We start from the raw sequence: 16,343 nt of genomic DNA, 5'->3' as shown, positions 1-16,343 counted from the left end.
TATAGCACCTTGGACACGGGGGAAGCCAGCAATGGCTGTGAAACCTCTGGCTCGCTCAGCCTGGCTGGCCTTGTCCATATGGTAAAGAATAAATGTCATTACCCACCTGAACAGAGCTTCAGTCATCAGCTCGATGCAACTATGGACAGCTGATTGGGAGACTCCACAAAGTGCCCACACTGACCCCTGGAAAAAGCTGGAGGTATAGAAGTTGAGGGTCACTGTTACCTTCAGAGCCACTGGCATGGGGGTGTCCACCCATACAGTCAAAGCTGATCTCAGGTCCAATCATCTGACAAATGGAGGTCACTGTCTCCCTGGAAAGGCGGAGCCTCCTTCGGAATTGCACCTCAGACATATTGAGGTAGCTGCATCACTGCCCGTAAACCCTGGCAGCAGGATAGTGGCGTCTTCTGCCCTTGGACTGCCTGCTGGTCCCTTGTGCCTTCGCCTCTCCTCCCACAGGTCGCTACGCTGGAAGCTGTATTGGGTAAACCGGCCTCCTTTCCATTCTGCCCGTCTCTTCCACCTCAGAGCAGATGCCTCCATTGGAGACCGCAACCTCTACTACCAGGGTAACAGAAGACTGTCTGATACCTGGAAGGAGCCACATGGTCAAAATCCTCCGGAGTCCTTGGAGACACCAATGAGTGCTGAAAGGAAGCCTGGAAATGCTAAGAATGAAGCTTAGAACAGAGATGAGGCTGTCAAGTTCAAATGAGCAACCAGCAGCAAAGTATCTCCCATACTCCTCACTACTCACACTGGCAATGCTGCTGACCCTTCTTATCCCATTCTTTGAGTAGGTTTTGTTAAATATGGGCTGCCCGCCTGCCCATTTTGCCCAGGCAACGAGTGCAAAATTGCACAGGCAATGCAAAATCGGGTTCAACTGCCGTTATAATCGCCTTAGGCAGCCTTTTAATTGATGGCGGGCACAGCTTCAACACCCCCGCGTGTGCCCGCCGACCTAAAGATTGCACACATGCGGGATGCTGACAGGACGCTCGCCCAACGTCTTCTCACACTATTTTACGCCCAATCGGGTTGGGCGCGCGCCTGTCCAGGAGGTGTAAAATTCTGCCCTTTGTCTTCAAATTGGAGGAATGGAGGAATGGAGCTTAGTTTCCGCTTCTGTGGTGTATGTGGGATGTGTACTGAAATATAAATTACTGCAATGTGCTCTTTGTGAAACTATTCCACCTTTCAAGTAACATTTTGCACATATGTTACATCAAATAAAATCAGGAAAACCAGCATCTTCAAAGAGGACTAACAGGTTCCCTCTAAACAGCAAATCATTTTAGCCTGATGTTATCAACCTTTCATCTCTTTGTCAGTCCCCTTTACAGAGCTTGTAAAGAACGTACATTCATTATGCCTGTCATTTGAGCCTTGGAGGCCTTGCAGAAGATTAAACAATCCTGATCACAGATAACCAATAATGGCACACTTTAATGCATACCCTAAACAAAAATACCAGTTGCCATTTGCAATAGAAGCATTGTTCCAATTAACATTGTAACTTATCAGATCACTGATTTTTTGTGATTATCCCTGACTTCTCTTGATTATTCATTGGTTTTTTTTAACCTTTCCTAATGTATGTATGTCTCTCTGTTAAAATTGTTATTTTCTTTAACAATCCTATGGTTGATGATGCCTTTCTGAAACTAGTGTGTAGTCATCTGTGCTCTATAATTTATTTAGCATATGCATATAGTGACAGAGCCAAGCAATAGCCTTGTTAGTGGCTAGGTGGAATTCTTTAAGCTCCCCTTCAAGTTTAGTCAGTGGACCCTCCTCAACAATGTGATTCATTGTTTGGGCCACATCACAGTTGCAGCCTGGATGGTTCTGGTGACTCTACTGATGTTGGGTGGCAGCACAGAGGCCTTGACCAGTCCGGGAACAGTTTACAATGCCCCACTTTCGCCATGGGAGATCAAAGCAAGGTGGGTGAGCAATGGGGTCTATGATGGGAGAATGATTTCTGGTGGATGTTTTCTCCTGCCAATCCTCCTGCCACTGGTCCTGAGCTGTTACTCCTCAGGTTGGTGGCTTTAACCATTTGGGGTGGCATGAGGGGAGGGTTACTGCTGGTGGGCTGAGGAGATCATTGAATAAAGGCAGTCTTGGGTTGGAGTAGACCTTCCCCGGTAGCTTACCTGTTGCAATTACCCACCTGATGTTGGGGCCATTGGGAGGAGGGGGCAGTTGTGGGGTGGGAGGGGGGCAATGTTGTTCAATACTGGGAGCCAGGGGAGGTGAGCCGTTTGAAGAGTACCTTTGATGATGAACATTGTTGAGTTGAATTGCACATCAATAAGTTTGGCCTGGGCAGATTGGTGCCATATTGGGACGCAGTATCCTGAGTTGAGTATGTGATGGCAAGAGCAGAAGTCCTTGCCCTGTGATCCCCAAAAGGTACCAGTCAATTTAATCTTTTTCTGCAGTCTTGATGAAGCACTGTCTGTATGGGTTCTGTCAAGGATGATGCCTAGATAAACAGTGTGGGGATCATGCTTCATAATGGCACACTTTAATTAGGAGTGATATATAGAAAGATATATTGACTTTGGAGGGAGTGCAGCATAGATTTACCAGAATGATACCTTGGTTCCAAGAGCTAAATTATGAAGAGAGGTTACACAAACAAGGGTTGTATTCCCTGGAATTTAGAAGGTGATCACATTAACTTTTCCACGATATTAAGGGGAACAGATAGTGTTGGTTGGGAGAAACTATTTTGGCTGGCTAGGGAGTTTGGCACTCGGGCACATAGTAATGGTCTAGGAGACAGGCTTCACAAAGTTATTTGCAAAATGTTGGTTTTGTCTGCAGTATTCTTGAACTTCCTAATTATTCGATCTATCTCAACCTTCCAAAAATCCATCTACAAAAACAAACCTTTTCTATAATTCTGGAAAGAATAACTGGGTAATTCCATGTTTTAAGGCTATTTCCAAAGAAACAACCTGCTCCAAAAGGTCAGATCTGGTGGAGCTGGTGCTTCAAGGCCGGATATAAAACTTTCAGGCAAAGAAAAGCACAGAGAGAAAAAAACATCTTTCTTTTTCAGATTTATCAAAGCTTGATTTATTTGCATCGGCCCAGAACTGAGACCTAGTTGATGGGCCATTGGTAACAAATGCTGAACAGTGCACAGGGGGTTAAATTTACAGTGAGAAGGTTGCTTCTCAGCCTTATTATATTTTCCCTTTGCCACTGATTTTCACGTTGCCTTACTCCCTGGTTCATGCAGCACCTCCTCGATAGTACACTGTCTGCTCATCACAATGACACATTCAGTCACTGATTGTGGTAAATATTTTACAGCATTATCCTTTAACTAATATTCACAATTGGTCTGACACACTGATCTGCAGTTCTACACACTCACAGAAGTAATATATAGCAGAATTGTTCAGAAAGCTAATCGATTTTTAAATTCAAAATCCATGACAGAGCAGCTCTTCCTTTTTAGTGACCTGAATTTGTAAGGCATGTTTAAATGAACATTGTCGCATAAACTGTTAGGAATCATTTAGGAGCACATAGAAGTTGCTAGACGAGGAAAGACCCTTCTACCATCCTGATGTGGTAATGCAGTTTACACAGTTGACCTGATGGATCCAGGTTTCAGAGCTCTGCAATGTGGATTGGCAAATCTGGCTGTTGCTGCTGGTTTGGTGTTCGCTTCCTTCTCACCCCGCAATAACAGAGTTCTGTGAAAAGCCTTAGCCTCAAGGTAGAGCTTCACTCACCAAAGTTGAATGCAAGTTAAGTTTTAACGTTAGGAGTCAGCCAACCTCAAGAATAAAAATGTTGAACTTTTCAACTTGGTTTTGCACTGGGCTGTAATTAATATTAACCTGGAAGGCATGATACTCTACCCTGGAGTTGGTCTCACATTTCTTGCCTTTTCAATGGGATGCCTGATGGATTTGGAAGCCTTCACCAAGGACATGAGAGGTGAGGTTACTTAGATGTGCTTTTCCAATAATACATTGTACTATTGGGATTGTCTTATGAGGAGAGATTGAGGAGAATGTGCCTGTGTTCTCTAGAGTTTAGAAGAATGAGACGTGATCTCAGTGAAGCGTACAAAATTCTAACAAGGTTCAACAGGAAGGTTGTTTCCCCTGGGGTTATAGAGCCAGGGGAAACAGTCTTAGAATAAGAGGCAGGTCATTTAAGACTGAGGTGAGGAGGAATCTCTTCACTCAGAGGATGGTGAATCTTTGGAATTTCAGCCCCAGGGGGCTGTGGAGGCTCAGCCATTGAGTATGTTCAAGATAGAGATTGATGGATTTCTAGATATTAAAGATGTCAAGAGATAGGGGGACAGTGCGGGAAAATGGCATTGGGGTAGAAGATTAGCCATGATGGAAGTGAATGGTAGAGCAGGCTCCTATTAAAAAATGTAATGTCTAAATGATGCTAGCACCTGCAAAGAATAATCCGTCCAAGTATATTTTCACAATTGGAATCTAAAACTTTGGACTACAATTCCAAATTGTATTCACTTAGATCACAAGAAATATCAATGTGTTATATTGAAGGTACAATATCCTATGAAGATTTTAGCAAAGGGAAATTTAAACAATAGGAGTATTTCTTCCAAGCCCTGATTTCTAAGCTTTGTGTACTCCCAATTTTCAAAATTGTTTCTGAGAAAATAAGATTGGGAGCTGAAATCACTAACTGAGGGGCAATTTTCAGACTCTAATATAACATGTATAGTGATATTGTTTGGTTTCATTCCTGCAGCCTTTATGTGTGCAGCATTTACAATGATGTTGGGAATTTTCCAGCATGATTCTAATTCTGGACGCTGCTTGCACAAAAGCAAAGTAATGTGTCAAAAAATAATGGCTGCAAAAGGTCTACTGCCCATAAATGGATCCCAAGTTAGTGATTCAGACAGCCAGAGTTTCAATTTTTCACACGCAGGCATAGTTGGGAGCGGACAGTTTATTCAAACCCGGCAGCACTGCAGTAAGTGCCTCCGATAACTTAACATCCCTTGCAGTTCCATGTTTTGACAATGTGTCTGACAGGATATTCGAATTTTGACCCATTAGCTTGATTGTATTAAGTTCTTCATAAATAGATTTGTACCTGAATCCAATAATTCTCCGGTTACATCATTGCACTCAGATGGATTGTGCTTAAATATACATCAGTCACCAGTAGTGACTCGTGACGAAGTTGACATTGTCCACATGACTTCCCTGCATCATAATACTGGATTCCGAAACTACCAAGATACGTTTTTGATATCAAAAATCTGTTTGTATTGTTAGTTTGTGGTATAGCATAAACGGTGTGCAAATTATCCTCCAATGCATTTGCGTTGTGCCTATGTAATGTGCAGTTCTGAACCTCAAACTGCTTGGAATTAATTGTATCTTGGTCAAAAAAAAATAAGCTAGTGCCATCAGATAAATATTAATGGAGTTACATGTATTTCAGACACATGGCTGTGTTACTGCAGTGAAACTATATGTTAGAATATTGACATGAATCCGGTCTCACTCAAAGCAGGAAGGTTAATGGTCAACCCACGGCAGTGGAACAAACAAATAAGTTTTTTGAGGCATGACAAGCATGTCAGGTTCCCTTGGCCTACTGGGATTTAATGGGAAGGCCTGAAGTCAATGTTTTATTCATTCTTACATTCTTTGTTGCGTCTGAATGAAAGGGCAGCACTGCACCACATTGATCATCCAGCTGGTGGTTGTGGTGTATTTTTGTTTTGAGAATGCATGATGAAGAGGTAAGGTTCAGAGTGAAGATAGGAACTGAAGAAAATGATCAGGAAGCAGTGATTAAGTGGTACCAAAAGACGGGAAGAGGAAGGGAAGACTGAGGCAGGAAAGGAGTTTTCCAACTTTGAGAACTTTGGAGAGGGTTACTTACAGTGGAGAATATTAGAGGAACTGATCAGCTTTCAACTACAGTGAGGTTGCAAGAGGAATTAGACCATTTCGGGCAGTTTACCTGTAGAGTTAGGGAGGAACCACAGAGTAAAATTCAGAGCACATTCCTGTGAAGTTTTTGGAAATTATACAAATGACGCATTCAGCGGTGCATTCATATGACCTTCACCACCTCCGCCATAGTGACTCACAAGAAGTTAAAAGCAAAATTACTGCAGATGCTGGAAATCTGAAACAAAAACAAAAAGTGCTGGAAAAACTCAGCAGGTCTGACAGCATCTGTGGAGAGAAAGACAGAGTTAACGTTTCGAGTCCGGATGACTCTTCTTTAGAACTAAAGAGAAGTAGAAATATGGTGAAATATATACTGTTTAAGGGGGTTAGGACAGGTAGAGCTGGGTAGAAAGTCAGTGATAGGTGGAGGCAAAGGAGAGATTGCAAAAAATGTCATAAACAAAAGGTGGAAGGGGTGTCGATGGTGGTGATACTGTCCAAAGGAGGTGCTAATGGTGACATTAAGAGTAGAAAGCAGAATGAGCAAGTGACAGGTGACCCTAGTGGGGGTGGGGTGGGGGGGAGGGGATGGCACAGTGTGGGAAAAAAGATCAAAATATGATAAAATGTGGGGATAAAACAATGAGTGGAAATAAATTAAAATAATAATAGAAACAGGTGGGGAAAAATACATATATAAAAGTTAAAAAATAAATATTTGAAAAAAGGGGGATCAAAAAGGGGTTGGGATGGAGGACAGGGTTCATGATCTGAAGTTGTTGAACTCATTGTTAAGCCCAGAAGGCTGTAAAGTGCCTGATTGAAAGATGAGGTGCTGCTCCTCCAGTTTGCGTTGACTCATGAATAGTATTGTCTTAAAAAAAATCATTCTCGGTTGCTAATGAATAGATGAGGAAATAAATGCACCAACATGGTTTGCATCTCACACACCTTGATGTGAATGCTGTTTGACAGAAGGGTAACCACAATACTCCAAGGAATTAACAATTCCATTTTCCACTAGAGGGGGAATATCAAGTTCCATATGATAACCTGCAGTACACCCTCTGAAAGGGCCAAGGCCAAAGGACAATCTGCTTGGGAAGCACAGCACTACTCTCAGTGCCATTATATTGGCACCGCACATCAAACGCGGTGTTACAGGTCATGTTAGAAAGTGCAGCTCTCACTTTTATACATCAGTTGTTTAATTTAAAGTTGCTGAAAGGATAGTGAAGTGATGAACAGCTCGAGGTAGTGCTGAAGAATGGTAAAGCATGTGTTTGTATCTGCAAAACAGCATGTTACCAAACTTCTGACCACAGCACATCTTTATAGGGAGTCACCCAGCCAAATGGCCTAACTTCAGCTCCTATGTCTTTGTCTTATGGACTCTATCAGAACTGCAGGGTGGCAACTTTCAAACTCTGTTGAAACAGACATTTGCATGAATTCATCCTTATCTCCGTACTGGGATTTGCGGCTAGGGAGAATCTCACTGTGTAGGGCAGGTAAATTATAATCAGACAATGCACTCATTAATCCAGGGTCAATCAATAAATTATCATTTCTGCTTTGGATGTTAATTCAGCTTTCTCACAATTGTCTTACTAACTCTCTTGAGTCACATTCAATTATCTCCACAGCATTTGGTATTTAAGAAAAAATTGTTTTAACAGGACACCCACACTTATTCAGACTTAGTGGTGTGGAATGTACAAAATGGGTTGTAGAGTTGAGTGATGTTGCAAAGGTCGGTGTAGTAGTAGGGTGTTCAGGATTGTAAGGGATAATTTGGGATTGGGAAAATAGTACCGCCCACATAATGATGTAGAGAGTTACATGGGAGTAGTAGACAGTAGAAGTGAGTCTGGTAGAAATTGGCATGAAGATAGCACCCAGTCAGGACTGTATCCTATATATATGCATATAGTTAATGTGTTACCATGCAAGCTTCTATAATGCTTCATGAGACAACATGCAACCTTACAACAGTAGGGATAGACAAAACTATGGAGGGAATTGTAAGCATTAATATTTTGAAAACATGGGGCAGAATTTTCCCATTGGCGTGCAGTAGAGGGCCCAGCACACCCGGGTGTGTAAAATGACGCAGGGTGAAATCGAGCGAGCGTCCCGACATCACCGCGTGCCATTGCGATATTTCGCTGGGTGGGTGCGCGATGCTCTCTGATGCGTGACTGCCATTAATTAATGGGCCATTTAAGGCGCCAATTGACTGCGATTTTTCGGCGCCCATGCAATCTTCGGGTTGGCACACAGGCGCAACGGGCAGGTGAGTAGGACACACTCGCATAAACTTCATCCACGGCAGGATAAGGGGGGGTCAGTGGGGTCGCGAGTGTGCTCTGTCAAATATTGACGTTTCAAAGTTACTGATACTTGCCTGTGTGATCTGTAATACTTCAAAACGCATCCCAGCTGCTCGGTCTGGACTCACAACCTTCAGGTCAGCACTCTGCAGTGAAGAATCGCTTTTGGGCCTGCAGGTTTCAGGAAGCCTTCCCTTAGCCTGGGAATGGGAGTTGAACTCTCCACTGAAGGCACCTCCTCTGAAGAGGAAGGGAGGGCTGGAAGGGGGAGGAAGCTAGGAGTGTACATTCAGCCTCCAGGGGAGCCACCTTTGGGAGGTCAGGCACAGGTACAAGGAGTGCAGGGCTGAGAGGTAGTCCAAGGTGAAAGGGGCCGCAGAAGACGCCACTATCCTGCTGCCAGGGACACAGGCAATGAAGCAGCTACCTCAATATATCTGAGGTGCAGTGCCAAAGGAGGCTCCATCTCTCAAGGGAGGCAGTCAACTATATCTGTCTGATGATTGGGCCTGAGATCTCTGCTAAATGTGTAGGTGGACAACCCATGCCAGTGGCTGGAAAGGTAACAGCTGCCCTCAATTTCTATGCCTCTGGCTCATTCCATGGGTGTCTCCCAATCATCTGTCCACACTTGTGTCAAGCAGGTTATAGACGCTCTGTTCAGGCGTGCATTGACCTTCATCCGCTACCGTTGAGACCAAGCCAGCCAGACACAGTGATCCAGAGGCTTTGCGGCCATTGCTGGCTTCCCCTGCGTCCAGGGTGCTATAGACTGTACACATGTGGCCATCAAGGCGCCAGCAGGTGAGCCCAGTGCCTTCGTCAACAGGAAGGGCTTCCACTCCATGAACGTGCTGATAGTGTGTGATCACAGGATGCTGATTCTACAAGTCTGTGCAAGGTACCCAGGCAGCTCCCACAATTCCTACATCCTCAGACACTCCCAGGTGCCGGGGCTCTTCAGTGCCCCAGCCCGGCTGGATGGTTGGCTGGTGGGTGACAAGGGCTATCCCCTCAGAAGGTGGCTCATGACGCCTCTCCGCCATCCAATATCAGAAGCTGAGCAGCAGGACAATAGGAGCCACGGCTCCACAAGGACTATGGTGGAGAGAACCATCGGTCTTCTCAAGATGTGCTTCCAATGCCTGGATCACTCCAGTACCCCTCAGATCGTGTGTCGCTGATAGTGGTTGCAGGATGCGCTCTGCACAATCTTGCGCTGGAAATGGGGGGACACAGTGGACGATGAAGACGTCAACTCAGTGTCTGCGGCTGCACACGATGAGTCCAGCAGTGAGTCCGAGGATGAGCACGCACAGGGAAATGCTGAGGGGGTAGATGCTGACCTGGGCATACTCCAGGGAGGCAGGGACACCCAGGAGGCTATAATCCAATGAACCTTCAGCTAACACACCACATATGGACCTCCAGGACAAGCCTGGGCTGCAGGTTCCTTGTTCGATACCTGAGTGCAAAATCTGCCTGGTTAGGAACATTAATTAAGGCCATTGTTCATAAAGCTGAATGTCCCACAAATCACTCATAACATTTTTGGAAACCATCCATCTGCAGAACAAAAGAGGCACCCTCAGCCAGGGTGACATGTCTGAATTTAATATCACACCCAAAGAAACTTAATGAAACAAAATGACAAAGGTGTTAAACATCACACCAACTCATAAAGACCTCATTGTGGTCCAACACAAAAGCACCAATGATAAACTCGTGGTGTGTCTAAGGTGCCTTATGTGTACATTTTCGGGTGCTACGTCTTGGTGCTGCCCCATCCCTGGGAGTGGCATCTGAGACAGCCTGCTGACTCTGCTGGCCTGTTGGCCTCGATGACCTTGGCAGTCATCCTCTGGCCCGCAGAGCCCGTGCTGGCCCTATCTTGGAGGGACTGGATGCAATGGTCACTAGGAGAGGGGCGGAGGAGCTGCCACCCTCATCTGGAGCTCCCTGAGAGGAGCCCACAGAGATGACAGGCAGCTGCTGTACCGACATGAGTTTACTTCGGATCTCCCTGCTCACCGTGGATGGATGGGCACTGAGCTGGGAACCTTGGTGCCCAGACCATGTCCCACACTGGCACTGACCAGCTGAGGTCAATGCCGATGTGAGGGCTTGCTGGTCTGAGCACATCCACAGGAAGCCCTGATTGATCTCCTGGAGGAGCCTTTCCACGAGGGTTGCCACTCTCTCCATGGAGAACGCATGGCGCTCGGACATGAGGCTCATTGCACCAGCGGTGGTCCATGTAGGCTCCTCCACCATGGACACCAAGCCAAGCCTAGCCTCATGTATCTCCACCAGATGCACCCACAGACCCGGCCGCATTTCCTACGTTTGCTGCATCGCAGATGACTCCAGAGGCACATCATCAGGCACCGACTGAACATGTGCCTGGTCCCCTGCAGTCCTCCAGCTTTTGGCTCTGCCAACTCCTCCAGCAGCCGTGAAGTGCCCACAACGCTGTGCCCTGGGACACTAGTTGATGTTCTAATTCCCACCAAGGTGCCAGTATCTGCGCTGGTGCCTGCCTGGCAGAGATGGTGTGACGTTAGTGAGACTTTAGGGTGCTCAGTTGTGAGAGGGGGCCTCTGCTGCTCCTCCTCCCGGCCCTGCTCCAGTGATGCTGAAAGGAAGAACAAGGACATTGGATCAGTTAATGTGGAGACAATGTCAAGGTGTATCCCTGTCCCCTGGATCATTATGCGCTCATCCTTCCATAAGCCATGTTGCAAACTTCAATCACTGAACATTCAGTATTGCCGTGGCCGTTGGGAGAACAATGCTGACCTCACTGCTGGGCAAACATACCTGCCTGTGGCACCCCAGCCTCACTGACACTGGTGGACCTGGGCGCATGGCGTCTCTCCAAATCCAGGGCCTCCTGCTTGAAGTGGCTGAGAATCACTAACTGTGCCGGCCCACCACCAGTCCTCACCCACTCGGCTGCATTATGTGCATTCTTCTCCTGAAAGGAGAGAAGAGCATTGATTAGTGCTACTTGTACCTGGATTCCCTTTGCGGACGGCCCACCCCAACCAGAGTGGGACATTGCAGGGCTCCAGAGCCTCCTCACCCCGCTGCTGCTGAACACTCACACAAAGATGCTAGGCCTGTTCCCACCCCCACCCCCACCCCCTCTCGGCCAAATGCTGCCTACATCGCATTAGGCACCACACGGTCTAACCCTTCCATTGTAAGGAGGTGCAAGCACATGGAGCACAGAGGACAGCAGATCGATCGGTGCCCCGGCACCTTGAAACTCCCCTCCCAGCATCTCATCACCCTGACTTTGACTTTTCCTGCAGTTCCAGCACTGCGCCTGGGTGCAGCTCCTCCAAGTTGCCCCCGAAACAGTCATGTGAGTCTCAGTGTACCACATGCTGTGGGGGCAGAACCCATCTCATCACCACCCTCTCCAGGTGACCTCGGCATGGGCAATATCTGCTGGCCCACCCAGTGAAGGACACATGTCGTCAATGATTCAATGCAGTCACTGCGCTCAGAATTGAAAGGGATAGGGGGGGCACCAGGGGGGAAGCCTACCTGCTGGGTTACGTGACCAATGCCAACATGGTACTCACCCTTCCAGAGCACAACAGGTCGTTGAAGCGCTCGCAACACTGGACCCAGATGTGCCGCACCATGTCGCAGGAGCTCACGATCTCCATCACCTCCTCCCAGGCATGTTTCATCATGTGGGGGGGCCTCCTCCTCCTGTCCTGGGATACCAGGACCTCCCGCCATGCTGCCACCTCCTCGAGGAGGGCAGCAAGGCAATCATCGGAAAATCGAGGGGCACAGTGCCCCCTGCCCTACCCGCCTGCCCGGCCTGCTCACCAGCAGCGCTCGGGGAAGCCCTTCCACTGGCTACGATTCACAGCCTTGGAAAGGCTGCAGCAACCTATTAAAACAGGCCGCCGGGTCGCCATTGGACCCGGTGGTCATTGCAGTCCTGCCGCCCACCCGCCCACTCCCACTGTCCTAGGGAGCCGCGATTGACACTGGGCAGGCCTTAATTGGCCAGCCAGCGTAAAATGGCACCACAGACCCGATTGCGGGCAGCGATCAGGTCGCTGCCCGCCTGTGCCCACTCCTGCTCCGCCCCTCCGCCAGCCAGAAAATTCAGCCCAGTGCAATGTTGGATGGGGATTTGATGACCTTTGGTGAAAATAGTGGCGATAACGGAGTGAAATTCGGTATGGCACAGGATGTGGGCAGGACAGCATAGATAAGTTGAGCTGTATTTTCCTATGTTACAACAGTGACTGTGCTTCGAAAATTATTTCGCTGGTTGTAAATGCTACGCAACTTCCAAAGGTCCTGAAAGGCACCAGATAAATCCAAGTGATTCTTTATTTCTTCCTACAGACCCACCCATTCTGCCATGTGCCAAAACAGTTGTCCAGCGTTGACATCCTTTTGTGCACTAATACCTACTTTCAGAACACGCATTCGGTGTTTAATCAGTTCAATTTATTTCAAGTAGGCTGACAACTGTTTTAAAATAACACACCTCAGAATTTCTACCCTTTCGCTGCTAACTTTATTTTTAATTGCATGTGTGTATTGGGGGGTGATATCCGAACATGAAGGACCGATTACAGAAGCACATTTCCTTCTGCAATAATTTACAGCGATTCTTGTGTGAATAAATTATTGCTAAAATTGCACTCTCATTACATATTGCTCAACCTGTGAGAATGTGTAATAACAATTAGGTGCAATTACAGTGTCACTTTCTGGTGGAATCATTTCACCAGAAATTATCTCACTTGAAGCTGTTGTTTACCATTCCAGTTGTCCCTCACAGATCCTGAGAGGGGGAGGTGAAGCTAAGCAGCAAGCATTGATAGAGTACTTCACCCCTTTGTATGTTAATTAACAGTATTAATTTCTAACAACCTCCCTTATTCATACAGAAACCTGAATCGAATGGTTGGAAAGTCCTGAAGGGTAATTTTTCAATAAAGAAAAAGTAGATCATCTTGTTTTACCATGAACAAGAAAGACACACATCCATAAATCTTAGAAATGTAATAGCTACACTCACTCACTCACTCACAATTTCCCATTATAAATTACTATGGGCAGAATCTTGTTGAGGCTGGGGTGCTGGTGAGAGGCCCATGGTACCTCTTTTCCAAAAGGCCTGGTAAACCAAATGCCAATCAGGCAATGGCGAGGCCACGAGCAGGCCATTCCCTGGAATCAAGACCCCAGGGGCAGAAGTCCTGCCTAGCAACAGCTGCTGGCTAATCAGAGGCCGGCAGCTCTTGAGCTCAGCAGCTGTGACGCAGGAAGCCGCGGCTTCTGCCAGAAGAACACACCTCTGGAGTCCCAGGATCGCGGATGTTCCAGGCTATAGTTAAGTGAAAAAAAAACAGAAAATGTAAGGCAAACTCAGCAGGTTTGGCAGCATCTGTGGAGAGTGCAACAGAGATAACGTTTCGACTCCGTATGACTCTTCTTCAGAGCTAAAGAGAGGTAGAAATGTGATGGGTTTTATAGGGGGTGGAGCAGGTGGAGCAAAATAGGTCAGGGATAGATGAGAGCTCAGGAGAGTTTTGACAAAGATGTCACAGAATCTTTTCAGTGCAGAAGAAGGCCATTTGGCCCATCGTGTCTGCACTGGCTTTCTGAAAGAACATTCCACCTGCTCCCACTCCCCTGCCTTATCTCCATAACCTTGCACATTCTCTCTTTTCAGGTAGCAATCCAATTCCCTTTTGGATACCTCAATCGAACCTGCCTCCACCACCCTCTCAGGAAGTTCGTTCCAGACTCCAATTTTTCTCCACATCACATTTACTCCTTTTGCCAATTATTTTGAATCTGTGCCCTCTAGTTCCTGATGCTCTCTTCAGTGGGAACAGTTTCTCACTATTTACCCTGTACATACCCTTCAGGGTCTTGAACACCTCTATCAAGTCTCCTCTCAGCCTTCTTTTCTCCAAGGAAAACAGTCTCAACTTCTCCAATCTATCCTCATAGCTACAGTTCTTTATCCCTGCAATCATTCTGGTGAATCTCTTCTGTATTCTCTCCAATGCCTTCACATCCTTCCTCAAGTATGGCGCCCAGAACTGGATGCAGTACTCCAGATGAGGCCTAACTTGTGTCTTATGCAAGTTCAACATGACTTCCTTATTCATGTATTCAACATCTCTATTAATAAAACCTAAGATACTATATGCTCTATTAACTGCTCTCTCAACATGCTCTGACATTTTCAATGATCTGTGTACATATACACCGAGCTCCCTCTGTTCCTGCACCTTCTTTGGAGCCTCTCCCTTTATTTTATACTCTCTCACCATATTTTTGCTGCCAAAATGAATCGCCTCACAATTCTCTGCATTGAAATTCATCTGCCGCTTGTCTGCCCAATCCACCAACATGTTCTTGAAAAATTCTAAGGAGAGGACCCACCATCCATGGTTAACTAAAAAGGTTAAAGACAGTATCAAACTTAAAGAAAAAACATATAATTACACAAAGACGGGTGGCAGGTCAGATGATTGGGAAGAATATAAAGAACAGCAAAGAATGACAAGAAGATTAATAAGGAGAGAAAAACTAGAGCGTGAGAGAAAGCTAGCTGGTGATATAAAGATGGAAAGTAAGAGTTTTTATAGATATTTAAATAAGAAAAGAGTTAACAAAGTGAGCTTTGGTCCTATACAGAGTGCATCTGGGGAATTGATAATGGAAAATGAGGAGATGGAGGGTAAATTAAGCAGGTATTTTGATCAGTCTTCATTATAAAAGACAAAAGTAACATCCCAGAAATAGCTGTAAATCAGGAAATGGAAGGGAGGGAGGAAATGGGGAAAATTACACTCACCAGGGAAGTGGTATTGAACAAATTGTTGGAGCTGCGGGCTGAGAAATCCCCAGGTCTGGATAGACTTCACCCTAAGGTCTTGAAAGGAGTGGCTGGTGAGATAGTTGATGCACTGGTTTTAATTTGCCAAAATTCCCTTGATACAGGGAAGGTTCCATTAGATTGGAAAATAGCAAATAGAACTCATTTATTCAAAAAGGGAGGGAGGGAGACAGAAAGCAGGAAACTATGGGTAGAATATCCCCCCCCGTCGGCAGTGGGGGCTGGGGGGGGCTGTGCAGGGGCAGGTGGGTGCAGACGCTATCGGCGCCCTCTATCGGGTCCGCGCTGCCAGTTTACATGGGTAGGCCAATTAAGGCCCGCCCAGCGTGATGTGCACCTGGAAGTGCTGAGCCTCAGGGAGATGAGTTTAAGTTTTAAAAATTTTAAGAAAGAAAAGTAAAAAATTTAAGGCATGTCCCCTCATGTGACAGTGTCACATGGGCTGGAACATGTCAATGAACTTTAATGAAAACATTTATTTAATTTATAAACCCTTCACGAAAACTCATCCCGCCCTTAAGGTTGGACGGGCAGCTTTCTCAATAGGTTTAATTAGGTAATTAATGGCCTTAATAGGCCTTTGACAGTTCGGTGGGTGCGCAGCCAAACTAAAAATCTAAACAATGCGCGGTGACATCGGGACCCCCGCCCGATGTCACCCCGCGTCATTTTACACCTCGGCGAGCAGGCCCTGCCCCCACTCGCCAGGCCGAAGATTCAGCCCTATAGGCCAGTTGGCCTAACATCCAATATTAAAGATGTTACAGCAGGGCACTTAGAAAAATTCAAGGCAATCAGGCAGAGTCAAAATGGTGTTGTAAAAGTGAAACCATGTTTAACCAATTTATTGGAATTCTTTTGCTGTGGATAAAGAGGAATCTGATGAAGAGTCATACGGGTTCAAGACATTGACTCTGTTTCTCTCTCCACAGATGCTGCCATGTCTACTGAGTTTTTCCAGCATTTTCTGTTTTCGTTTCAGACTTCCAACATCCACAGTATTTTGCTTGTATTACAGGTAAATAATGTTGCTGAGGGGAGGGACGGTGGGGTGTTTTGTGGGGTGGGCTATAGGAGGGGAGCAAGGGTGTTGGAAGCAATGCATGGGAGTGGCTCTCAGTGGATTCCCGATGCCCGGTCTCTTGATCAGACAATGAGGGCCTCTGATTGGGA

This window comes from Carcharodon carcharias, chromosome 19 (assembly GCF_017639515.1).
Source record: "Carcharodon carcharias isolate sCarCar2 chromosome 19, sCarCar2.pri, whole genome shotgun sequence".
Lineage (NCBI taxonomy): Eukaryota > Metazoa > Chordata > Chondrichthyes > Lamniformes > Lamnidae > Carcharodon > Carcharodon carcharias.
Note: the sequence above shows the minus strand (reverse complement) of the source record.